The following is a 27,960-nucleotide window of genomic DNA, read 5'->3' on the forward strand; positions in this document are numbered from 1 at the left end:
TCTTTTCATTTCCTCATTCCTAAAAATTAAGGAATGCACATATATAATTCAAAATAATAAAACAATGATTGATAAAATCCAAAATATTACTTTTTATATCCAGTTCTGATAGACTTTGTTACATATCTTGGCAGATTAAAAGTTTTACTTCTGTTATCAGAGAATTCAGAATATTAGTCAAAACTACACAATATTATTATTTTTAAATACCAAGCAATTGAATGGTGTGACTTAATTAAAAATTTCAGAACCTTAACTGATTGCTATTTAGTCCAGTTACAACCAAGATGGCAAAACAGTAATGCACAGATGTGTCTATAAAAGATAAAATTGCACTGAATTACTGTATACAAAGCCATAACTTACCTACACATTTACTTTATCATTCTATGGATATTTGTATGGTCTATAAATCTATCAATATTATCAAGATTTTCCCACCACAGAGGTAAAAACTTCTGGCAAATAAGATCAAACCATGGTGTTATAGGAATGTTGTTTCTGTGGAGATTCGTCAGAAACTGAGAAAAATCTTCTCGTTTAATATACCTTACATCTTGAACTTCATTTTCATTAGGCTTCAGGGAAACATCTTTTGTTAAAAATAAAATATAGTCCATTTCATGTTCTCCCCACATTCCATCTGAAGGACTGGCATAATGGATCGAGTGAATTAAGTAAAATCCTGGGGTAAGGCTTGTGCTCGTGGAATTCCCAATTCAAATTCAAGACGCCTCTCTAGCTAATCTAACCCCAAGAGCATTTTCCTCTATTATTTCATCAGGAGTATGAAGAGGATGGGAACAGCAAGTATTTGTGTAATATCCAGGAAAGGTGATCTGGAAGAAATTTACACTTTTGAAGAATTAAATTAATAAAAATGTACTACACTTCTAATTTCACCCCTAGAATGTCTCTACTTTCAAGAAAATCCTTATCAAAGAAAGAAAGACCAAGAGCAAGTTGACTTACATGTATTCCATTAGAAATAACAGATACCCCCATATACCATTACTTACAGCCTCACAATAAAATGGATAATATATAGAAATAAAAATAAACATTAAAAACATGAAAAGATATAAGTGCAGATGTTTCTAGTGTTAGTGGTCTCTCATTATTCAAGTATTACGATATAATTGAAGAGAATTTTGAAAAACTTGGAATAAACACAAATCTGTTATAAATCACATTTCCACACACACATATATATATATATATATATATATATAATATATATATATGGAAAAACAAATCTAGTCATGTAAAATAAAACTAATTTTTGTCAAAAGTCAAGTCTGTATGTGGGGTGTAGCATTACAACTAAGAATGCTATGACCATATACAGTATTGTATTTCATTCAATAATAACCCTGTTTGATGAGAAATACACGAATTATCAAACAAGTTATCTACCGATTATGTAAATTTCCAACATGTAATACTGTATAAATAAAGGCAATGCCACGAAGGAAAGAGAAACAACGGGGTGGTGCTAGGCCTTTCAACTTGTTGTCCTTTACTTAGTCTGCTAAGTAAAGGACAATTAGTTGAAAGGCCTAGCACCTCTCTGTCATTTCTCTTTCTTTGTGGCACTGCTTTTATTTATACAGTACATTCATCACGTTCCATATTTTCCATGATTCAGTTATACATGTAATACTGTATGTGCATTAGTAATTCACACAAGTTTAGTCTTGACTTAAGACACCAAAAAACAGCATGCAAAGCCTAACAAACATTTACAATATAAATACTTGACAAAAGGTATTTCCTCTTTGTGGGCTTAAATGTGTAATAGAGTTCCCTTCCTTCTTCTTGTGCATTTTTTTGTCAATTCTCATTTAATCCAAATCTAGTATTTATCTAGGCCCTTCATGATTTTCTCAATATTACACTGGCTTTGTTTCAAATAAAAGTCTACTAATTTACTGACTAACTACCTCCCCCATTTCACCCAATTCCAAAATCATCTCGACCTTTAAGATTTCAAACCTATTTTCCATTCCCTTTACATTGCTTGGTAACTTCACTTAAAACATACCCTAGCTGCAAATCCAGTTATGAATTTTGATACTTTGGTACCAAAAATTAAATTTCTTTTGGCTTAGGGGCTAGATGTTTGATTAAATCATGTCTTGACCAGGATGTGTGCTACTTTTTGACGATTTTCAACGATTTTCAGCTTACGAAGCGGCGTAGGAAGGCAACCCCTGTCGTAAACCGGGGGACTGCCTGTACTAAGTTGGGAGTTATTCTTGAGACAAGTATTCCAAGAAATTATTTCTCCTTTAATAACTTGAATTTGGCTGATACCTGACTATACAGTATACAGTACTGGTTTCATTATTGACAGATTACAGAATTTGCATTTTTTATAATATTGTCTTCTATGAGAGGTGTCACAATATTGGGGTATTAAATAACTTGTTAAACAAGACGTCTCTGAACTATGCAATTTATGGACATTTCTCTGTTTTAACCAATTAGTTCTGATAATTCTTCAGACAATCATGGGCCTTTCTTCTTGCTGTTATTAGCAGGAAATTTTGGGATACACTTATTTATACCATCACAGGTATTTGTGATATTTTTAGTGTTATCACTGAGGTCTCTAATTAACCCTTAAACGCCTACTGGACGTATCATACGTTGACTAAAATTGTCTGTTGGGTGCCAAGTGGACGCACCGTCGTCGACTACAAAAATTTCAACCTTCGGTCAACTTTTGACTCGACCGGAAATGGTCGAAAAACGCAATTTTAAGCTAAAACTCTTACATTCTAGTAATATTCAATCATTTACCTTCATTTTGCAACCAATTGGAAGTCTCTAGCACAATATTTCGATTTATGGTGAATTTCTGAAAAAACTTTTTTCCTTACGTCCGCCAGAAATTCTTTTGTCACGTTGTCGTAATGTTTGCACTGTTTTATATTAGTCGTTACATAAAGTTTTATATATGGAAATGTGTGCAATTTCATGTACAATACAACAGAAAATAACTCATGGTTGTAGCTTTTATCAGTTTTAAAATATTTTCATATAAATCACGATAACTGCAAAATTTCAACCTTCGTCAACTTTACCTCGACTGAAATGGTCAAAAACGCAATTATAAGCTAAAACTCTTACATTCTAGTAATATTCAATCATGTACCTTCATTTTGCAACAAACTGGAAGTCTCTAGCACAATATTTCGATTTATGGTGAATTTCTGAAAAAACTTTTTCCTTACGTCTCGACGCTAACTCGGCGAACATCTCTGAAATTCTTTCGTCATGTTGTCGTAATGTTTGCATCATTTTACATTAGTCGTTACATAAACTTTTATATATGAAAATGTGCGCAATTTCATGTAGAATACAACAAAATATAGCTCATGGTTGTAGCTTTTATCAGTTTTGAAATATTTTCACATAAATCACGATAACTGCCAAAATTTCAACCTTCGGTCAACTTTTTAACTTTCGACGAAATGGTCAAAAATGCAATTGTAAGATAAAACTCTTACATTCCAGTAATATTCAATCGTTTACCTTCATTTTGCAATAAATTGTAAGTCTCTAGCACAACATTTCGATTTATGGTGAATTTTTAAAAAACATTTTTTTACGTCCATGCGTTACAATTCATGCATCATTTTGTGATAATATTTTCTCTGTGTTGCTTTTGATCGTTTTACAATTGTTATATACCAAAAATCATCGCAATTTAGTGTACAATACAACTAAAAAAATTAACTCATTAGCTTTAACCGTTGTATACAATTATATGAGTTTTTTTTTTCGCTGTCATATATTCCAATATTTATATATGATGATATTTTTTTCATTTCTGATGGTTGCATACTAAACTTCAGGCAATGACAAAAAAAGGAGCCAAAAATGAACTCTTAATCTTAAAAACTAAGCGTGCTGTGATTTTTTGAAAAAAAAATTTTTTCCGCTTCGGCGCTAACTCACCGAACGCCGCCGGCATACGGGAGACGTTTTTGTAAACAGAGGCTCAGCGTTTAAGGGTTAAACGAAGTTGAAAGGCAGCATCTACCTAATGAATAAGGTGTATTTTTCCCATCTGATACATGCCACTTACATTTGTTTACTGGAATAGAACATAGAAAGATGTGAACTGATGACATTTCACTATGAGTGTCAGGCAAATTAGAGTACAGTATTCATAACTTTGGTTTCAACTAATTATAGTAATCAAATATAAGTTATATTTCTGACTAATTTTTCAGTAGTATGGCAGTTTGAATCCAGCACGGGGATGTGTGACGAAGTCACAAGTAGTAGTGATGGCTGTGATACAAAATTTATTATATCTTGTAAATCTAATATATTGTACAGTTTTGTTGCCACATCTGTGCAACTGAGACATAGGTAGTCATTCTAGGGCAGGGGGTAGAGCCCTCCTGTCCTGAGTCCTTTATATTCTATCACTGTGCCAACAAGCACTATTCTGGTCAAGACCAACTATAGGAGAACTCTTTTGTAATTAGTCGGTCTGTCTTATGGAGCCCTGGGGTGGACCATGAGAGTAACTCCTTGGAGGATGAACAGATGGTTTGCATATCGTGTAGAAACAAATCGCAAATTTTAAAGGAAATTGTATTTTCCTAATTAAACAAACCTGAGGTCCTTTATATTTGGAATTACTTACAGTGAAGCAGGAAATGACCGTTAAAACTCTTGAACAAGGTGGTTAGGCAGTAACCATCCGTAGATTAGAGTCCCACCTCCCCAGATGTAAATAGTCCATTTTTACCTCTCGCCCAGGTTTCGGATTGAGGGTGGCATGAGGTGGGCATAAATGTAAAGACCCCAGGTTTGTATAGTTAGGAAAAATACAATTTACTTTAAAAATTGTGATTTGTTCCTACACTATATGCAGTCATACCCTGAACTTACGCGAGTTAGGTTCCAGAAACGCTCACATGAGGCAAATTTTTGGGTAAATTTAGCACAGTCTCTAAAAATGCTAATAAATGCTTATTTCTTAAGTTTAAACACTAAATATGACCCTAATCACACTCCCAATTATTAAGCTAACTTTTAACTCCCAAATTATTGCTAGCTTTTAAATGAAATTAGCTGTAATTTCATTTAAAAGTTAACTAATATATTACCCTCAAAAAGAAATAAATGGTTGACATAAAAGTAGAGTTGGAAGAGAATTTCTGTCTCTCCTTCTGACCAATCTATTTTTATAAGTCTTCTCAATCTCTTTTTAAAAACTTTTTATTCTGCATCTCCTTCTCTTTGTTCTGAAATGCTTTTCATGAACAAACAAGTTTTTATTTTGCCTAATACAACTCTTAGTTATTATTATGTGTATGTTTTAGAACGTATTTGCCACACTAGCGCATTTACACTTTGTAGATTTGCAGGTAAAATTGGATCAATTTACGGCACAGGTAAAATTGGATCAACTTTAAAGGTAAAGATGCACACAGAAATAATAAGTTGTAAAATTGTGTGAGCGCTAACTTGAGCTAACTACGTGTGAGAGAGAGAGAGAGAGAGAGAGAGAGAGAGAGAGAGAGAGAGAGAGAGAGGAGGATTGTCCTTACTTAAGAGAGTGAACTTATTTATCAATGATTATGGAGGCAGAGAGAGAGAGAGAGAGAGAGAGAGAGAGAGAGAGAGAGAGAGAGAGAGAGAGAGAGAGAGAGAGAGAGAGAGAGAGAGTTTGTCCTTACTTAGAGAGTGAACTTATTTATCAATGATTATGGAGAGAGAGAGACAGTATTACTGTATAAACCATCAGTCCTTTACATTAGGAAGACGCATTTGGAGGGAGGAATCTGGGCGAGTCTCTAAACTGACTGGAATTCAGCACACTTGGGCTACTCCTCCTGGTTGAAAGAGCAAGGAGTACCATGTCTCTGACATACTGATCGAGATAGGAACTGTGAGATCAACTGTCAGACTTATGGACCTTTTTGAATGAGTGAGAATCAACTCATACGAAAATAGGCTAGGAAGAATCTAAAGAGTCCAGAGGCAGTGAGGCAAAAACTAGGAAAGGGTTTGTCTTATTGCCAATGTCTCCTTCCTCCCCTTGCTAGAGGAAAGAGCAGGATTGCTTGTATGATTCTAGGAAAGTAAAATAGAACAGGTGCTCGACGTGTAGCTTTACCGCATCACATGCCAGTTCCAGCAGTCCCATTCTCTACCTGAAGCAAGAGGAGAAGCAGGACGAAAAGGAGGAGGAGGAGGAGAGGCCAGTTACTCTCAAAATCCTTCCTCACTTCCAGAACCATACACCTTAGGCAAGATGCTACCTGTCCGCATCACACGCCAGTTCCAGCAGTCCCATTCTCTGCCTGAAGGAAGAGAAGCAGGGGGACAAGGAAGGAAGGGAGGAGGGCCAGTCACTCTCATAATCCTCTCACTTCCAAGATGCTACCTGTCCTCTTATAGGACAAAGTAAAAAAAACACAACTTGTTGAGTAGCCACCACAGGTCCAAGAAAAAGGGTTCCAAGGACCGTGGGCATAAACCTGAAGGAAGAAAGACAAATGTGGTCTGATGAGACCATCTCTGCTATCAGACCGACAGAAACTTCCGGGCGAGGGATGGAAAAAGCCACTGACTTCGTGAGGTCTCGGGTGGAGTGTACAGGTGTCATCAATGTCAGCTGCAGAGTGTACAGGTGTCATCAATGTCAGCTGCAGAGTACACCATTCCAATCGTCTCATGAAGCCAGAAAGACAGACGTGTCCTTGGACACTTTTTTATTGGGCAATTTAGTACTAGCGCAAAGTTGCCGACATCCATTAGAGACGCCGAGGATTCTTTTTGGAAAACACTACAGCACCTTAATAGGACAAGGCAGCGACTGATCTGGATCATCGATTACAAAGTCCAAGGGGGGGGGACCATGAAGAACTCGAACCTGGCAACAGGAGCTGACAAGTACGGAGTTTGCTCGACATCCAAGACGGAGTCAAGCTGCTGATCACCATCCCTTGAATGCTCAGAGCAAAAAGGTCCATGAAGATCGTCTATCCTCTTCCCCCAATGCTGGAGCGGGATGAGAGATGGTCTGAGAGTCAGAACTCTATCTGACAACTCGCAAAGGTGCGTGCGGAGCATGAGACATGAACCCTAAACAAGAGTCACATGCCGCCTGGGACCTGAGGTCCCTGGGAGAGCAAGACCAATTGAAGCTTCTCATCAGTAGCTAAATCTTGACTGAGGAGAAAGGGCTACTTTCAGGTGAAGGACTAGGCCGAATGTGGACCTAAGTCTTCACATCTGAACCTGAGAGAAGCAACTCTTGGCGAAGAAGACGAAGAAGTCCGCAACCTGCTGAAGAGTGGATCTGACCAGAAAATAAAGTCCCGTCAGTGACACCAACCAGTGAAGATGGTTCCAATCCTGGGTACTGCTGCAGAGTTCTGGTAGAGATATCCAGCTATCTCCATTGCCGCTCGGCGAAGTCTACGTTTGCAAGGGAAGCCGGACAGTCTCTAGTCGATGCAGACACAGGGATTGTACTGCCTGAGAAACTACTTCACATGTTGCTGACTCATGAGGTCAAGTCAGTGAGGAACTCTTCTCAGTACCTTGGAAGCAGAGCTAGCAGGTCAGGCAAAGGGTGAAGTCTTCCAGCTTTCATCTAAATTTGGGGTTAATGACATTTTGCTGAACACCTTGCAAATTAGACTATACTGAAGGAAGAAGGCAGCATCGAGGTTGTCCCACCTTGTCAGCATGCATCATCGTGCATGCGGTCCTCGGGTCTGGTACAATGAAGCAGAACACCTGCAGACTTCTGTTGAGCCAGGAGGCAAACTGTAAGATGATAGGGAGCCCTCATGTCAAGCAACCTCTCTGAAGAATTGAGTGAAGGTAACTCTCTGTCCCGTCACTGATGCAGAAGAGGCTGAGCTTGCCTGCCAATACATCCATTGCCTTTAATGTATCTGGCTGACAGCTCTACAGAGTGCACCACAGTTCACTTGAGCACCTGCAAAGTCAACCGAAGCAAAAGGAGGGAAATGAGACCCACTCGTTTGTTGACATATGCCACTACTGTGGTGTTGTTGTCTAACAACACCCCAGAGTATCTCAAAAAACCGATCCTGAAACCCTCGGAGGGCCAGGAAACTGCCTTGAGTTCCAGGACGTTGATGAGAAGGCACTGCCTTGAGTTCCAGGACGTTGATGAGAAGGCACTTATCATCTCGGTCGCACACCTTGCAGACAACAGTCTTCCTGGCGTGCGCCTATTCCCCAGTCGGTGCATCTGAGGACAGAAGCATGTCAAAAGGAGAACATGCAGACACATCCTGTCGATCAAGCACCAGCCTAAATCTTCCTCATCCTTCAAGAGAGGAAAAGATCAAGAACTGGGGGCAGATCTCCCTCCATGACGAGAAACGAAGCAAAGCTGCCTGAGGGACAACTTCTGCAGTGACAACAGGACACGAAGACGACTAGCTGGCTGCTCCCAAAATCAGGAACACGGGAGAGGAGACGGAACAGAAATTTGATGAAAGGTGCCGAGACCCGGAGGAAAATAGATATTTCTCCTGAAGGATATCCACTGCCAGGTCTTGGTAATGTTGCTGTCATATAGTCCACTGACTTCACAGTCACTCCTCCATTAACCCTAAACGCCTATTGGGCGTATCATCGTCGACTAAAATTGTCTGTTGGGTGCCGAGTGGACGCATCGTCGACTACAAAAAATTTCAACCTTCGGTCAACTTTTGACTCGACCGAAATGGTCGAAAAACGCAATTGTGCTAAAAACTCTTACATTCTAGTAATATTCAATCATGTACCTTCATTTTGCAACAAATTGGAAGTCTCTAGCACAATATTTGATTTATGGTGAATTTTTAAGAAAACTTTTTCTTACGCACGGCGGTAACTCAGCGAAAATTTCATAAATTCTTTCGTCATTTTGTCGTAATTTTTGCACTGTTCTATATTAGCCGTTACATAAAGTTTTATATATGAAAATGTGTGCAAATTCATGTACAATACAGCAAATATACAACCCATGGTTGTAGCTTTTATCAGTTTGGAAATATTTTCATATAAACAACGATAACTGCCAAAATTTCAACCTTCGGTCAACTTTGACCACCGAAATGGTCGAAAAACGCAATTTAAGCTAAAACTCTTACGATCTAGTAATATTCAATCATTTACCTTCATTTTGCAACCAATTGGAAGTCTCTAGCACAATATTTCTATTTATGGTGAATTTCTGAAAAAAACTTTTTTCATACGTCCGCGCAGAAATTCTTTTCTGGCCACGTTGTCGTAATGTTTGCACTGTTTTATATTAGTCGTTACATAAAGTTTTATATATGAAAATGTGCGCAATTTCATGTAGAATACAACAGAAAATAACTCATGGTTGTAGCTTTATCAGTTTTGAAATATTTTCATATAAATCACGATAACTGCCAAAATTTCAACCTTGGTCAACTTTAACTTTCGACCGAAATGGTAAAAACGCAATTATAAGCTAAAACTCTTACGATCTAGTAATATTCAATCATGTACCTTCATTTGCAACAAACCGGAATTCTCTAGCACAATATTTCGATTTATGGTGAATTTCTGAAAAAAAAATTTTTCCTTACGTCTGCGCTGCCAGTAACTCGGCCGAACATCTCAGAAATTCTTTCATCATGTTGTCGTAATGTTTGCATCGTTTTACATTAGTCGTTACATAAACTTTTATATATGAAAATGTGCGCAATTTCATGTAGAATACAACAGAAAATAGCTCATGGTTGTAGCTTTTATCAATTATGAAATATTTTCACATAAATCACGATAACTGCAAAATTTCAACCTTCGGTCAACTTTAACTCGACCGAAATGGTCAAAAAAAGCAATTGTAAGCTAAAACTCTTACATTCTAGTAATATTCAATCGTTTAACTTCATTTTGCAATAAATTGGAAGTCTCTAGCACAATATTTCGATTTATGGTGAATTTTAAAAAAACATTTTCCTTACGTCTCATGCGCCGTAACTCGGCCGAACATCTCAGAAATTCTTTCGTCTCATTGTCGTAATATTTGCACCGCTTTATATTAGTCGTTACATAAAGTTTTATATATGAAAATATGCGCAATTTCATGTACAATACAACAAAAAATAAATCATGGTTTTAGCTTTTATCGGTTTTGAAATACTTCCATATAAATCACGATAAATAGAAAAATTCGACTTTGGTCAACTTTAACTCAACCGAAATGGTAAAAAACGCAATTTTAAGCTAAAACTCTTACGATCTAGTAATATTCAATCATTTACCTTCATTTTGCAAACCAATTGGAAGTCTCTAGCACAATATTTCGATTTATGGTGAATTTTTGAAAAAACATTTTTTTACGTCCGCGTGTTACAATTCATGCATCATTTGTGATAATATTTTCTCTGTGTTGCTTTGATCGTTTTAAAATTTGTTATATACCAAAATCATCGCAATTTAGTGTACAATACAACTAAAAAAATTAACTCATTAGCTTTAACCGTTTTGCTTACAGCGCCGATTTGTATACAATTATATACGAGTTTTTTTAGCTGTCATATATTCCAATATTTATATATGATAATATTTTTTTTCATTTCTGATGGTTGCATACTAAACTTCAGGCAATGACAAAAAAAAATGAGCAAAAATGAACTCTTAAATCTTAAAAACTAAGCATGCTGTGATTTTTTAAAAACTTTTTCCGCTTCGGCGCTAACTCACCAACGCCTGCCCGGCATACGGGAGACGTTTTTGTAAATAGGGCTTCAGCGTTAAAGGGTTAAGGCACCAGCAGGAGGAGAATGCCGTTCAGTATTCTCCTTCCTCTCCTCCTCTGCCCCTTCCCAAGGAAAGAGGTTGAAAGACATATCGATCGCACTTTCTAGTAAGAGAATGAGGAAGGCTGGATGTTCCATAGCGCCCTTGGAGTCTGAGACTTCTTAGGACTGAGGATGGGCTAGCCTGCCATTGTCTGGAGGACAAGGTACTTGCCCTGGGAACATTCCTTGACTACTGCGGCATCTACCTACTCTGCGAAAGAGGGAGGCAGAACTGAGTAAAAGTCCGTCCCTGAGGAATATGACAACTCGGGAATTACTAGACTGGAGATCGGAATCAAGACTGTGTCCCTCTTCTTAGCGCCAGAATTGCCCACAGGTTGCTGCCTGGTGCTGGGTAGGCGAACCCACCCCCAAGACTGGAACCATCTCTTAAAGGCAGAGACCTCCTCAGGAACGATCACATCCGAGTAGGCAAAGCCTTGAAAAAGTGAAGGATCACAGATTCATCAGGAGACCACCTGGACGGGACACCATAGTAGTGTCCTCCAGGTTCGCCATCTCTTGTTGTGAGAGGAACACCCTTTCGCAGCAAAGAGAAACAGTGAGAGATCTGAGTCCGGGCGAGCCAGAGCCAGGACAATCTGCTAGTCAGCATAAGACCCTGAGGCAAGAAAAATCGCTTCTGTTGAGGAAGAGGAAGGGGAAGGAGCTTGATTGGGTGGGCTCAACCAAAATGAACTCCTTGTCCAGGGAAAAGGCACTCATCTGGTTGAGAAAGCCCTTATAGCAAGCAAGGACCGTGGCAACCCAACAAAACCCCTGCAAGGAACAGTGGAGAGTATTCACAGGGGATGCTATGGTCCTCTCCCAGAGATCACTGTGCTGACAAATCGGTGTAAAGATCTCTGCAAAAAGAAAATCGAGGGTGTATGCATCCCGAAGAAAAGACCCTCGAGTCCTCCTGGGGCACGAAACTGCAATCTCTTCTCCTTGGAGGGATAACCTTGCAGAACCCTGAAAACCATCCCTGACTACTGGATATGTGACGAGCCGATCCGAGAACCAAGCCCGAGATGTAGATCCTTGCAGCGGAACTTCGATAGGAGGCAAAACTCATCAGAGTCCTCTCTATCCGACTCGCATCCCCTGGCAGCAAGGAGAGCTGACCACCGGCTATCATCAACCAGAGGTGATGACGGCAGCACGGAGGAAGGAGAGCGCTAATGCCACGGCGTGGCGCTAACCTGAAAAAGAGCGAAAGTTCACTTGAGCCGAGTCTCCTGAAGGAAGGAGACCCTCGTCAGCATTCAGTTCACAAACTGGGCGAGCCGTCCGATCATGTAATGCAATCAGGGGCTGGGCACGTAAAGCCGAACTGCAAGAGCTGCCTATCACGTAAAACGTGATCAAGGCGGGCGAGCTGAGCCGATCACGAACGCCAGGGGCCGGCGTGCTGAGCCGATCACGAAACGCCAGGGCCGGGTGAGCAGAGCCAGTCTTGAAACACAATCAGGGCTGGGCGAGCAGGCCGAGCCAATCCGAACCAATCACGTAACACGATGCGCTGTCCTCATGAAGAGCCAAATGAGAGAACGCACTGCCTCTACAAAGAGAGGTAGTCCTCAGAAGTCCCACAGGTCCTCTGAAGGGAACCTCCTCCTTGCCTCCAGGCGCTCCAACCCTCGGAACCGGTGACACCAGGTTGGGAATTTGACCAAGTACTGTTTCGGAACTGATCAAGCAATCAAACAGTACTGGCTGGAAGAACTGAGACACTTACATACAGGCAGTCCCCGGTTATCGGCAGGGTTCTGTTCCGCAGCGTGATGATAACCGAAAATCTCCGATAACCAAAAATCGCTGATAACCGGTGATCAGCGCCGTCGATAACTGGCAATCAGCGCCGATAACCGGTTATCAGCGATGATGACCGGGAATCGGTGTCGAAAACTGATTATCGCCGCCGCTGACAAGCGCTGTAAAACCGGATCGCCGATAACCGAGGACTGCTTGTATCTTGATTCTTTTTCTCGCCCTGTGCATGAACCGGGATGGCGAGTTGTCACTCCGACACTAGTTCGGGATGCAAAGTCGAGCACCCGACACGGCACCAGTCTAGAAGCAGAACCCTAGAATGGCAACAGGAGCAGAAACCGAAGTCTGGCGCGCCATGACTCCCGAAAAACAAAACCCTGGGGTAAGTATTTTGGTTCCTGAGCCCAAAAGCCGGGAAGAGCCGACAAGAGATCCCACCTGCCTCCCATAAAGGAAGCAGCCCCTTGAAGCCCATGGCGGGATTTCTTAGGGAGGGGAGGCAGCCTTCCTCTTCTTCAGCCGACAACCCTCAGAAGAAGGGGAGAAGGCAGCAGAAGATGAAGTCGAAGACAAAGTTGGTCAGGAAACACAGGAACCGCTGGGGCAGCTACATTAGGAAGAGCAACGGGAGCAGCCCAGGCAACAAGGACACCAGGAGAAGCAACAAAAGCAAACAGGGCAGCTGAGGCAGGAGGAACGACAGGAGAGGCCCTGCCGGCAAGAGCTTCAGGAATGCCAGCAGCGGCGACAGGGGCAGCCAGGCAGTTGGGGCATGAGGCACAGCAGGAGCGGCCTGGTGACTGGCCACCAGGGCAACAGGAGCAAAGGCAAGAGGCACAGCTAGAGCAGATGGGACCACAGGTATGACAGGAGGCAGTGGCACAGCATAGAGGAGTGCCAGAGAACGAACAGCGGTTGGTCCCCTTGTCAGGGCACAGTTTTGACACCGTGGGGATCTTAGCCATTACCACACCGTGGTCATCGTCAAAGTATCCACTATGTGAGGGCAGCATTGCTGCCACAGGGGGAACTTCAGCTGTGCCTTACAACACTTGCTGTCAACCTGGAGAAAAAAGCAAAGATTAGTAATGGGAGACTCCTCTCACTCCGAGGGGGATTGTCTTACTGGCGAGAGGAGGCCCTGAGAAGAGGTCGTCAGAAGGGAAGCTACCAGAGGGAACGAAGGGCAGTCATCAAGGGCATCATCAGAGGCAAATAACCTTCCAATGACGCCCGCAACCCTCCCAATAAAGTTCCTCCCAGCAAAGCCCGCCCACAGCACAGGCAGCAAAGAGCAACACTCACACAAGACAGAAATTTACAGTCACGCTCCCGAACAAGGAGAGCGGAGGGTGTGAGGTCCAGATGACAGGGGCGAAAAAATTTACAACCCTGGCTGCCGACTCCAAGAAACACACGCTGGGGAAAGACGGTCTTACCACAAGGCTATCAAAACGTGGGTTTGTATATTAAACAATATCAAACACATAATATATACACAAAAATAACACAAAAGATACCACCAGGAAAGAAGAGCTTAATGACAAACAGGCAGAGCTCAGAAAACACATCTGCATAGCATGACGGCTGAATGCAAATTGGAATGTTTACATCCGGGCAGGAGGGACTCCGCCACGTCCCCTCCTGCCTAACCACCTTGTTCTAGAGTTTTAACAGCCATTTCCAGCTTCGCTGTAATTCCTAATGTCAATGACCGATGGTTTTATATCGTGTAGAAACAAAAATACAGTCCTCCCTCACTTTTTTGTGGGGATAGGTTCCACAACCCATTGCAAAATGCAAAATCCCCTCTGAAAATGCTTTAAAGTGCTTATAACTGCCAAATACCCTGTACCCCCTTAACATGACATTTTTATAATAAAATAGTTTTATATATACAGGCAGTTTGCGGTTATCGGCGGGGTTCTGTTCCCGACAGCGTGATGATAACTGAAAATCGCCGATAATAGCACTGACACTCTTGGTAATCGGCACAGATAATCAGTTATCGGCACCGATAACAGGTGATCAGCGCTGCCGGTAACTGGCAATCAGCGCCGATAACCGGTAATCAGCGATGATAACCGGAATCGTGTCGAAAATCCAGTTATTGTCGCTGCTAGACAAGCACCGTAAAACCAGATCACCGATAACCGATGCTGCCGATAACCAAGGATTGCCTGTACTTGCAAGTAACTACATAGCTATTACGTTTCGTTGATCGGCAGTTTAAATTTGAAAATTCGTGGTAGCATTCCAATATTTTTAGTGCGGTAACTCGCCCACCCACTTTCGGGGAAGGATAGGTACAACACTACTAACGAGCCCAATTCGTTTATGCCTAAGCCCATGAGAGGAGGAGGGAGGGCTTTGATCATGTAGTTACTTGGTAAGTATATATAAAACTATTTTATTACAAAAATGTCATTTTATATAAGTAACCTACCAAGTAACTACTTAGCTGCATCCCACATTGAACAGGCATGGGCATGTACTACTTAAAAACACTCCTGAATGGAGATGAATTTTAAAATAGTAAGTAGTCCACATTGAGAAATGTTAGTTGTAACCTACCTGGCGAGAGAGCTCCAGCAGGAAAATACTGCCTCTGATGCGGCTCATCTCAACCTTAGTGGCATGGCAGTGAAGCCAGAGACGCCTCTACATCAGTGGGGCTTTGCAGCCGAGGGGTACTCCGATGGCTGCCAAAGCATACAAACACAAAAGCCCTTGCCCTGGGTACAGCACCAAACCAAGACCATAAAACACAAGTTGAACATGCACCATATAACAGACCAGTTACTGTAACCCATTCATAACAAGAGGCAATGAATGATGGGTGCTCTAGGTTCTCAGCAACCCCAACTTCCCAAAAACTCGACAACCTAATTCAAGGCGAGTAGATAAAGGAGTGTAAGAGTACTCCCTACCCTTCCTCCCCAACACCATGCCAGCCACGGATAATGGGCCAAGGGTACTGCAGTTCTCACAAACAGTTTCAATGTCACGTAGATCAAAATTTGCAAACACTGATTTGCACCTCAGAAAGTGGACTGCAAAATAGAAGATAGGGATACATTCCTCTCGAAGGAAATCAAAGTCGCTACTGCCCTAATTTCATGGGCTTTAACCTTGCAAATTGGCAAGTCTTCCTCTTGAATCTTAACGTGCAACTCGGAAATCACGTCTCTCAAGAAAAACACCAATGCGTTCTTGGATAAAGGACAGGTTGGATTCTTAACTGAACACTAGAGGTTAGGGACACACCTCTGATATTCTTAGTTCTCTTTAAATAATACTGGACAAAGAGCTCTCTCTTGGTCCGTAGGACCTAGAATGTCCGTTAAACCTTTGATTGTGAATGAACAGGACCAGGGAAAGGACAGCGTTTCATTCTTTGCTAAGAACCCCAACAGACTGCATCTCCTGTGTGTGAATCCTACCTTCTTGCTCAGAGCCTGTAACTCACTAATTCTCTTACAGCAGTAGCTAGAGCCATTTTAAAACAACATCTAGGTTCCAAGATACAGAATCTGACATCTCCTGTTTCACAGTATCTAGTAACTTGATAAGGTCACGATGTCTTTATCAGTCGATCGATCCAGACCTCTATGTCTGAATACAGAGCAGAGCATTGCTCTGTAGTCTTTGATTGTGGATGTAGCCAATCCTCAGGAAGACCTTAAAATAGCAAGAAATCTGCATACTACAGAGGTAGAAGATGATGATACATTGTCTCTTCTGCACCAGCTGCAGAATATTGTCCATTTATTCTGGCAGACGGAGGGAAGACTGACATCTACATCTCACAATTGCTTCCGCAGCTGATCTCGAAAAAGCCTTTCACTCTGACAAGCTTCCTCACAGTCTGAAGCCTCTCAGAGCGAGAGGATAGTCCTAGATGGAAACAGTGAAAGTGCAGTTGCCCGGTAGATTTTGTTGCTGTGGAAGTAATCTTGGGAAGTCTACTAGGAGACTGAGGAGATCTGAAACCACTCTTTCTGTGGCTAAAAGGGAGCTGCCAGTCATCGACACGTTGTCGTGTAGGAGAAATTTGTTGATTACGTCTCTCACCATAGTGAATGGTGGGAAGGCATATACATCCAGGTTCGACCAGTCCCGGAGCATCACATCCATTGCCCACATGAGAGGTCCAGGGCTGGTGAGCAATACAAAGGAAGTCGGTGATTCCTCAACGTTGCAAATAGATCTATCGACGGCTTTCCCACCGTTTCCACAGGTCGGTTGCATACCTGCAGATTCAGTGTCCATTCTGTGGGTAGGACCTGTCTGCAACAACTTAATTCGTCTGCTATGACACTGAGTTTGCCCTGTATAAAGCAGGTAACAATCTTTGTTTAATTTCCTTGCACCCAGATAAGGAGATCTTTGGTCGCCTGATGCAGTGAGAAGGAGTGGGTCCCTCCTGATTATGTAGGCCCAAGCTGACTTATTGTCTGAGTGGACTATGACTGTGGTTTGTGTCGCTGTTGAGAAATGTTGAAGGCTAAGTGTATTGCCTTCAGTTCCTTCATGCTGATATGAAGTTCTCTCTCGGTTGTGACCATGTCCCTGACACTTCGTTGTTTTCTAGTACAGCCCCCAACCCAGATCTGATGCTTCCGAGTACAATGTCAGGTTGCTCAAAGGTTTAGAGATATCCCTTCTGCAAACCTTCCTGTTACAAGCCACCAACGAAGGCCCTCTTTGATCTCAGGGGTGATTGGGAAAACAAACAAGTCTGGAAGAGACTTCCTCTGCCAACTGGCTTTTAGAAAGAATTGTAGCACTTTCATGTGAAGTCTCCCTAATGGAACGAACTTTTCTATGGATGAGAGAGTTCCTAGTGAACTCATCCATTCGTTGGCCGAGCATGACAGGAGAGAAAGGAATTTCTGAACTGTCCGAATGCAGGCTGTTATTCTCTTGTTGGACGGAAAAGCCCGAAAAATCCTGAGAGTTGATCTGCATTCCCAAATAAAGAATTGATTGACTCAGTACTAATTGGGATTTGTCTAGGTTTATCAGTAGGCCCAATTCTTGGGCTAACACAAGAGTCTTCTTTGGTCCTCCGTAACTTGATTCCGAGGGGGAGTGTAGGAGCCAGTCATCTAAATAGAGACAAATGTTGATCCCCATGAGATGTAGCCATTTTGCCAATGGGGTAAGCACACGGGTGAAAACTTGAGGGGCTGTTAATAGTCCGAAGCACAGAGCTCGAAATTGGAAGACATTGTCCTGGAACACAAACCGTAGATATTTCCTGGCCTCTGGGTGGACCGGAATGTGGAAATATGAGTCCTGCATGTCTATGATTGGCATCCAATCCCCTTGATGGATGGAAGACAGAACCGAGTGGGTTGTTTCCATTTTGAATTTCGTTGTCTGAATACAGGAATTCAGGGCGCTGATGTCCAGGACAGGTCTCCAACCTCCTAATGACTTTGGGATTTGACAAATAGGCGGTTGTAGAACCCCGCCATGCTGACATCCCCGACTATTTCTATGGCTCTCTGGTGAGTAGAGACTATACTTCCAGTGGTAGGGCCACATACTTCTCTGAGTCTAAAGAGTAGGCCGCCAAGTTGATAGGAGGGACGCTAAGGAGGTTTCTCCCTGAATGGGATGGAATATCCTACCCTGATCACCTCTAAAACCCAAGATTCTACATTTCTGTTCTCCCACTTCTCCAAAAAATGTAGAAGCCTGGCCCCCTACTGGTACACGGAGGATAGTATCCTCACTTGCGAGAAGGTGGTTTGCTTGCTGACTTCTTGGCTGGTCATAAGGACCTCGAATACACTCGGGAACGGGGCTGGAATCTACCTCTACCGCCTCGAAATGCTTGCTGTAGAGGGGAAACCGTTCTAGGCACAAACTATGCGGAAGATGAGGAACGTCCAGACTCCTTCGGGAGTTTGGTGGACTGGGCCAGCAAGCCTTGCAAGGATTTCTTTTGCAGCTCCATTGCGATATGTTCTACTGTAGCACTGGGAAAGAGACCATGCTGATTTAAAGGTGCAAAAAGAAGTGTGGATCTCTGGGAGGGAGTGACCACCACTGCTATCGCTTCTTAAGTATTCCCACCGCAAACAAGGCTGCCAGCTCCTGGGATCCATCCCTGATCACTTTATCCGCGCATGAGAGCATTCTCAGCCAATCTGGAGCGAAGTTATCTTGGAGAGAGGTGCAATCTTCTATTTTCTTTGCTAAGGCGCCGACAGTCCAGTCAAGAAAACTTAAGGTCTCAAAGACCTAAAAGACGTCCTTAGTCAAATGCTCGAGTTCTGAAGTCGTGAACAAGATCTTGGATGAGGAGAAGGCAGCTCTCTGTGACGAGTCAAACTGGAGAAATCCCCTTGGGAGGAAGCAGTAACTTCCAACGATGGCACTTCCCTAGTCACATAAGTATCTCCTATTGGATAAGCGAGGAGGAGTGCAGAATACCGCTTTCCCTGTACAGTAAACACCCTGTATTCGCGTTCTCGTGATTCTCGGACTCGCATATTCGTTGATTTCTCTGTGGAGCATATCTACCCATTACTCGCAGAGAATTCGCCCATTCGCAGTATTTTTCAGTGAGAAATATTCACTAAATACTGTATTTTCATATTTTCCTGACAAAATGCACTTTTTGTGATAAAACTATTAAAATACTCAGGTATAAGCATTTTTAGAGTGTTTTTCTTGTTTAAACTATCAAAATTGGCATTCTAAGTATTTTTAGAGGGGTTTTAAATATTAACGGATTTTAGCTATTTGCAGGGGGGGTGCAGTACGCGTCCCCCGAAAATACAGGGGGTTTACTGTATTCCTCTTTTCTGTCTACCAGCCCTCAATGCTTGACAAAGATTTCTTTGATGACGACAATAGCACCACCTTAGGCAGCCTAGAAGCTTCCGTAGGCTGTCTCATCATAAAAGAACAACCCGGCAAAGAGGAGTCGCTGGGGAAAAGAAGTCTGGGAAACAAATCGAGAAGCATTTCAAAAGGGAAGCATAGACTGAAGAAGGCTGATCCTGTTCTACGTCCTCTTCTACATACGAAGTGGGTGAGAGTGTCAAATCCTTGGACTCACGAGTCTTTGTCCGTTTACGTAAAAAATCCATAATACTGTCTGTCCGTTTACGTAAAAAATCCATAATACTAAGCGTTGTTTAATCGGTTCCAGTACCGTATCCTGAACTGGACAATAAGTGGAGTGTGAAGCTGGATGCCTGGATGAATTTGGTGCCAGCTCGGAAGGGGAGTGATTGCACACTGATGGTCATGAACAAACTACGTGCTGATCTGGTTCCACAGGCGCATTGGATCCTCTAGATCCCACTGTGTGCTTGGATCCCACTACCCACTAAATACCTAGATTCCGCGGATCCCACTGGATGAATGGATCCTCGGATCCCACTGGACGGATGGATCCCGGATCCCACTGAACGGATGGATCCTCGGATCCCACTGGATGGATGGATCCCTCGGATCCCACTGGACAAATGGATCCCACTGGACAAATGGATCCCACTGGATGTCTGGATCCTTCAGATCCCACTAAATATCTGGATCCTTCCGATCCCATTAGATACTTGGATCCTCCAGATCCCACTAAACTGGATCCCTTGGATCCCCTGGATGCCCAGATCCCTTGGATCCTGAAGCACAATCTCCATGTTTCTTGGAAGTCCGCTTGCGACAAAAACAGATGCTCTGACACAGAACTATGGGCGACGCATTAGATGGATCATCCCAAAACTACATGAAGGGTTTGGGACTCAGATCCCGATCTCTGTTCCGCTTGCCTGGGATTGAAAAATCAGACTCAGCCATGGATATCAGCCTTTTCTGACTCGCTTTTGCACTTGGAGTCGTTGGATCCCGAATCCGAATCACTCGCCGAAAGGGCATGAACTCCAATATGGACACTTTCCAGTGGCTGTCCGCTGAGTCCTGAGAATCTCTAAAAATAGGCTTGGCTGAGGGCGCGACTACCCGTGGGCAAACCCCACCAACCTCCCTGGGACTTACGGTTTGCCTCTTCCCAGGCTTAGGGAGTCTGACAGGGACCTTCGTCTAGGAGCATCAGTGGGGACGATTGGCCACCTCCTCGATTGACACAACACTTGCACTGAAATCACTGATCACTGGTACTAAAGCTTATCCATAAGGCACCAAAATCACTGGTACTAAACTTATCCATAAGGCCCCTCACTGAAGCCCCTATTTGAGCTACAGTGTTAAATGAGAGACCAAATTTCTGGTCCATTCTGGCTTCCAGACTGGCGATGGCATGGGATCAGAAGGTTAGAAGTTGGATAACGGAGTTACAGGTAAAGTCAGAGGACTGGTGATAGGGGAAAATGCAGATATAGGAGTTGGAAGGGCATGCAAAACATGAGAACCCTGACTAACTGAATTTAGCTTCGGCTTAGCCGCTGCTCTCCTACATCTGTTTTTCTCAAGTTTATCTGAGTAACTAGTCAAAGTTTTCCATTTCCCTGATCCCACTATTTGCATTCATCACAAGTCACGACTGAAGAGCAAGTTTGTCCTCTACATTGACAACAAATGGTATGAGAGTCATATTTGATAGAAGTGAGTTTGGTGTTACAGCCTTTGCTGCAAAACCTACTGCTACCAGAACTAGAGTCAGACATCTTCATGAAAAGCAAAAGTCCAAGCTAAATAAGCTGATACAATTAGTGCAATTGCTACCAAGACACGGAATACTTCACCAAACCCATGAAAACCAACCAGGGACTTATAGTAAGCCAAATGAAAGCTGAAGTCAACAACCATGTTAAGCTGTCAACCGGCTGAAATGAATTGAGCTCGTTAGTAGTGTTGTACCTATCCCTCCCCAAAAGTGGGCGGGGAGAGGGGAGAGTTACCTACACCGAAATATTGGAACGCTACCGCGAATTTTCAAAGTTGCTGATAAACGAAACTATGTAGTTACTTAGTAAGTTAGTTATATAAAACTAAAACGGTTATAACTGCCTATTTTAACAGTTCTTCACTGACAAAATTTAATAGAATAATTAGCGAATCGTACGTAAACTTGTTAAACTCATTCCAGGGTGGGAGCCCCAGAATGAGCTTAACAGGTTTGACTCTATTAAGCTCCTTCTGGGGCTTCCACCCTGGAATGAGCTCAAGTCTACATATGATGATTCACTAATTATTTTCATTTTATTTTCCAGTTTGCTTTTATTGAAAAGCAAAAGTTGTATTACTATAGCTTGGAAAATATGAAAAATGAAAGACAAATTAACCATGTTTATCTATAAAACTATCATGCACAAAACAAAGATACATGCATAAAAATCAATCTCTCTCTTATCTCAGTGAGGAGAGGGAGATTAGTGATACTTTTGAGGCTGGGAGAGAGAAATTTCAGCAGATGCTGAAGGACTTAAAAGAAAAGGAATCCTTGTTTTAATTCCAATGCTCCTTGTCAACTAACACCTTGGCTGATAAGGAAAAGAATTTACTTGGTCGGAAGCTTTCAAAGAAACTTGTTCACTTTGTTATGTGCAAATGCTTCCGGGAGCCATCATCGCAAACCAGTTGTAGTTGGATATGGAAAGTAGCTCAGTACCCTCCATGGCTTGATGGATGTCTCTAAGTGATTTGGTACCATTTGGTAAAGGCTTGGTTCACTGCCAAAATTATCTCTGGTTAGTTTCATAATCACTTTTGTAAGAAGATTTTCATCAGCATGCACAGGACCTTGGCACCGCCATCAAGTGAAGGCTTTGCTTCTCATTGACAATGTACCTGCACATCATAACACAACCCACATGGCTGATGATGGTCACATTAGCGTCATGTTTTTGCCTCCTAATACAGCTGCATTCACATAGCTGACAGACCAAGGCATTAATGATACAACAAAATAGTTATACTGGAAGTTCCCAGAAAAAGTGATGGATGGTGGTGTTCGAGGATGAAGAGGTGGAGAAAGAGCAAGGCTTGATACACTGGAGGCAGACTCAGGAGAATATTCCACAGTATTTACTTTAGTCTGCCATCTAACAGCTTTGTATATGTCCAGAAGGATGCATGGAACTGTATTCTGAAGGAGGTAGAAGGCTGATCAGCTTCTGGTTTTGAAGTTGACGACTTTTGTGCCCAGCTCACTAAGGGAAGTGAAAACTTTTTCTGAGGATGACCTAAAAGAGTGGCTGGATGACTGCCGCTATTTAGATAGAGGATCAAGACGAACTAGGTACAAGACTAAAGTATTCTTGGAGAAGGATAGAAGAATCAACAGGACAACCAAGGTCCATTTAATCAAAAGACTTGACAAATGACAATCAAACACTTGACCAAACGACAATCAAACACTTGACGAAATGATATTCAAGGTCTGTCTGATCAAAACCCTTGACCAATCTTCTACATTCACTGACTGAAGTGAAGTTTTCCCTAAATGGAATGCAAACATTACAATCACATTTCTAGACCATGGGTTGTCCAAAGGATTTATCATAAAAGAGGAAGCAAAAACTGAAGAAAGGACAGCCCTGAGAAAAGAGAAACAAATAAATTAAGTTGGTGGTCAAAGGGGAATGTCAAAGATCCTTTTGTAATAGCTACACAGTATGCTGCACAAGCCACACTGTATGCAGTAATGCCCTTAGGGGAAAATTACAAGAATGTGATCCTTCCCACTAACATCCTTGGACTAGACTGAATTACTAAATTCATGTCTTATGAGCCAAGTACTGGAATAAGAAAGCTTTTCAGCACTATTCAAAACTTTATATCATATTTGTTCAGGGAACAACCTCCTAATATAAAATGTTCCAATTAAATATCTCAACATTTTCGTATATAAAATTCCTTAATATAATACTGTAAACAATGTCCACTCCTTTTCTCAACATATACTTGTGCCAAAACAAAAAATCTGGAAATTTCAAACACATGAAGTATACATTACCTTTGCTTCTGAACGTCGATGTACTAATAATTCCCCTGAACTATTAAAAAGAAAAACACTAAATGCCCGATGTAATAAACTTGATCCATTATGCATCAAATGACAATCTCGTTTTGATGAGGAACCAATATTATTGTCATTTTCATCCACTAGGATACATGGCTCACTTAGAAGTGCATACTGCTGAGGATCTATGTTCTCTGCTTTAATAGCCTGAAAAAAAAATGTGGTTGTTTTAATGAACAAACAACAAACAAATTATAACTACAAGGTATACTACTTAATCATGGTCTGAAAGTTATTTTTTTTTTATCAGATAAATAAATTGTAACAGACTTATGCTCTAAGTGACTTATGCCTATCCATGCCTGTAAGAAAAAATGATAAAATGATTGATAAAAACTTAAACAATAGCTTCCTAATGATTTACTCCTCACTAAAATATTTTCTTTTTTTTTCTTAATTCAACACAGATTGAGAACAGTAATGAAATTTTTGGGAAGGGTCAATTTTTTTTCCATCTTCACAATTAGAACAAATTTATTTCAGTATTAACATGGTTTCCAATTTGTGAACTACCTCTATATTCACTGCACATTAACTATTCTTTCAAGGGTCACTGACAATAAAAGGATGCAAAATTCCATTAAAAACCTTATGATCTTTAAGTCAATTACATAACTTATCCTATCTCTCAACATAAAAGATATTTTCTAGAAAATAAAGTCACAGAAATTAATGATGCATCTCTAAGGTGAAGGTCAAGTATACAAGTTTAACTGGTTTCAGTGACTGAGTAACAAACCCCCTCCCAGACAAAAACTACTGTGGTCTTTTTATAACAAAAAAAAGTCTCAACAGCTGTAACAGACATGCATTGAAATACAATACTTTGCAATTTGGAATGTTCAATTTCCTATTAATTAGATATAAAAAATAAATACAATCAACTTTGATATTATTAGCTACAGTACTGTTCTTGATAACGGTCACTATTACCTAAAGTAACAATACAAACCAAATTCTTTTCTTCATATTAATGTCTACCCACAAGGGCTTTCTATAATTTAACTACATAAGCAACAAACATCACACTTTTAAGCTTTAGTCACTATGATTCTAATGAACACTGTATTTCTTTTTATATCATGATATCAATAAAAATTATCTAAGATAACAATGCATAGAGTGTACTGGTCACTATCCAGTACATCTAATGAGCATGGTGTTTTATCAGCTTTTGCCAATTTCCCAATTTTGCCTCAGATGCCTCCAACACAAATGTCCAACGACAATGAAAGTTCATTATCTGCACTGAAGTGTACATACCCTATCACAAGATTTCATAATTCACTATATGCAGTATTACTAGTACTGCAAAATCAAGAAGCTTATGGGTACTATCACTCAGGTACCAGGTACATGGTAACGGAAAATTAAGTAAGTACAGTACATCAATTCCCATACAAGACTTCTCCATTCTCAATTCTAATCCTAATTGTATCACAGAAAAATAAGAGCTGTGTTCTTGCATCACAGACAACTTAGTACAGCTGAAATTCTCCTTCAGAATTAAAGTGCATTCTTTGATGATCACTTAATATTTTCAGAATTATATTCTTTGAGAAGGGGAAAGTATGGTGAAAATGTTACATAAACAAGAGGATCAAGGTCTGGTTCTTCGATAGCTTTCTGGTAGTCCTCATGGGGTTCAACTAAGCATGAGAACATTTCAATACAATGCCACCTCCACTTGACATGCAGATGCCCTCACACAAGAAACTAAATCTGTTAAATAACAGAATCACTTACACTATATTCAACACCCTACTAAAAAATAGATCATTGCAGGGAGGTACATATAATTTTTCTCAGTGACTTCAATGAAATCATCACTTCTCTAATTGCTGTTTGCTTGCGATGGTCAATCCTACCAGCATGGTGGTTCTTATACCTGTCCTGCTAAGACCTTGATCAACACCTTTCATATTCTGTATCAAGGCTACCTTATGTTTTGTTTCTATAAGCCATCTACAATTTCAGGTTGATTTAGTTGAGGCATGTAATGAGAAGGTGAGAGGTTCAAGCCTTTTGAGCAGTACACATGAAGTGTCAGGATGTGAAACAAGGGGAAGGCCTACAAGATGATGGAGGGGACATATGAGGACTCAAGCCAGGCGAATATTCAAGGAAAATGATCAAAGAGTTATGGATGAATGAGTGCATTATGAAGTTTAGACAATAAAGCCAAGCACTGGGCATTTTAAGCCCTTCAGCACTTGAGACACTGAAAGGAGCCGATTGGTTGGACAGCATGCTAAAGAGATCTAAAAAATGTGATCAAGTACAAGGATCTCAAAATGAAACTAGGAGAAAATACCAGTTGCACTAAGAAGTATTAATAGGAGAAGTAGGGCAGTAAGAAGAAAAGAAGCAAGAATGGAAGTAAAGTTAAAGGCTAAAAAGTGGGTGCAGCTAGGGCTTGAAGGAACACTGAAAACACCACTGAGTAATGCATACAGTGCACAATGTGCAACACACAGAGGGGACTTGACCCCCTAAAGAGGCAAACGACTGACATAAACGAAGAGAACTCATCAGATATTCTAAACATGTCAAAAAGAAAACCTCACAAAACCTTATGATGCTGAAGTGGCACATAAGTGATTGGATGAACAAACCTTGAAATCTAGTAATACATATACAGTACTGTAGTTTGCTCACTAAGATAAGCAAAAAAAACCATATTGTGAAGCAATGGTTCTTATTTCTAAATAAATACATTCTTTACACATAATCTACACAAAGCCAGGAACTATAAACAAGCTACTTACTTTACTTGTCCATCGTAATGATTGCTTGTGATAAGGGAATTTCTTTACAGACTGTAGTATTCCTTTGGGCAAACTCATTTTGGAACTGTTCTGGAACTCTGTCAAACAAAAAAATTACTTTTATAAAACTTGCCCTCATATCAGCATTATTGAACTGTATATGAAAATTTATTCTACTACAATTTTCCCCTTTATTCTCATTACAAAACTATGGAATGTAATGATTATACAGTAGTATCCCCATCTACTTCAGTACTTCACAGAATTTCTTGTCCATTAGTACTTCAAGAAGCTAGCATTGCTACTCAGCAGCCTCAGCATTAGTTCCATCCATGTAATGCTGACATCAGTATAAAAAAAAAAAAAACACACACACTGGACCTAGTACCCATAAGTATATTAGGCTATGTTATATACTATTCATGAACATAACTGCACTATTGCTCATCATCCACAATTCATGTCTGAAATTCTGGTAAGCTTTGTCTTTCCTGTGCTTCATCTTCCCTAAATCTCCACTCATCTTCAGTTTCCCTTCTCATAATTCTCATTCAAGTAGGTCTGGGTCTTCAGCTCTTCTGGTGTCCACAGGAGCCCAGTTGACACTAAACATACCATTCAACTAGAGGTTGTGTGAACGAGATGTCCAAGCCATTTCCACCTCCCTTTCATCATTACCTAATCTACATCATTGGAACATTCTTGACTTCCTTTATATCATTCCTAACAATTCTCTCATCTGACTGATGTAGTAAAATGGAAACACTTGATTAGTAGATCTTGTACAGATTTTTCACCTCATCCTCCCTCCAAGTGGATGGTTGATTGATTTAAAGATTTTAGGCATATATGCCAAGCACTGGGGCAACTAGGGCCATTCAGCGCTTAGAATGTAATATAATTTTAGCTAAATTCACCCAAATCTATAAACTAAGATTATAAACGTTTAAAAATATATAAATAATCTTTAATATTAAATATCTGTAAAAACTGATACAAAAATTAAATTCTGAAATAAAAGTTAATTTTCTTCAAAAACATTACAGTAGTTTATTGATATTGCAATTATTATCGAGTACCTCATCCATGGACCTGCCATCTAGTGAGGTAGCTCTCCTCTCTTATATAAAAACTGGGCAATCAGTTAAAAAAATGCTTTAGTTCTGTTAAACTTCTTGACAGGAACTGCAGAATGGGGCCTGTCTCCTTCTCATCTTTGCTTTAGGTATCTATGATTGCATGTGTGTCTCCAATACGCAGCCTTGTTAAAATAATACTAGTCCTCCAATCTGGATGATCTGACGACTGCCATCTCCTAACTGAAGGTCCAATGGCCTTCCCAATTATGTTATTCCAACTAATTTGCCACTTCCTACTTATATAAACATGAACGATTTGCTTAAAATCAGTGTGGGAGGTTTACGAGTGCCTGATTATGTAACCTTATCAATTCTTTAGCTGCCCTATTGGCTCTCTCATTCCCCTCTACACCCACATAAGCAGGTACCCAACAAAAGCTCACCTGATACGCTTGCAGAAATGCAGGAGGGCCAGCCATTCCTGTGGATGGGACACT

At 41.0% G+C, this 27,960-nt stretch overlaps 1 pseudogene; it reads right to left on the reverse strand.

The window, feature by feature from the left end:
- On the reverse strand, positions 1–27,944 carry LOC136838860 (isopentenyl-diphosphate Delta-isomerase 1-like; annotated as a pseudogene).
- Positions 27,945–27,960: the final 16 nt, after the last annotated feature.

This window comes from Macrobrachium rosenbergii, chromosome 5 (genome assembly GCF_040412425.1).
Source record: "Macrobrachium rosenbergii isolate ZJJX-2024 chromosome 5, ASM4041242v1, whole genome shotgun sequence".
NCBI classification, from domain to species: domain Eukaryota; kingdom Metazoa; phylum Arthropoda; class Malacostraca; order Decapoda; family Palaemonidae; genus Macrobrachium; species Macrobrachium rosenbergii.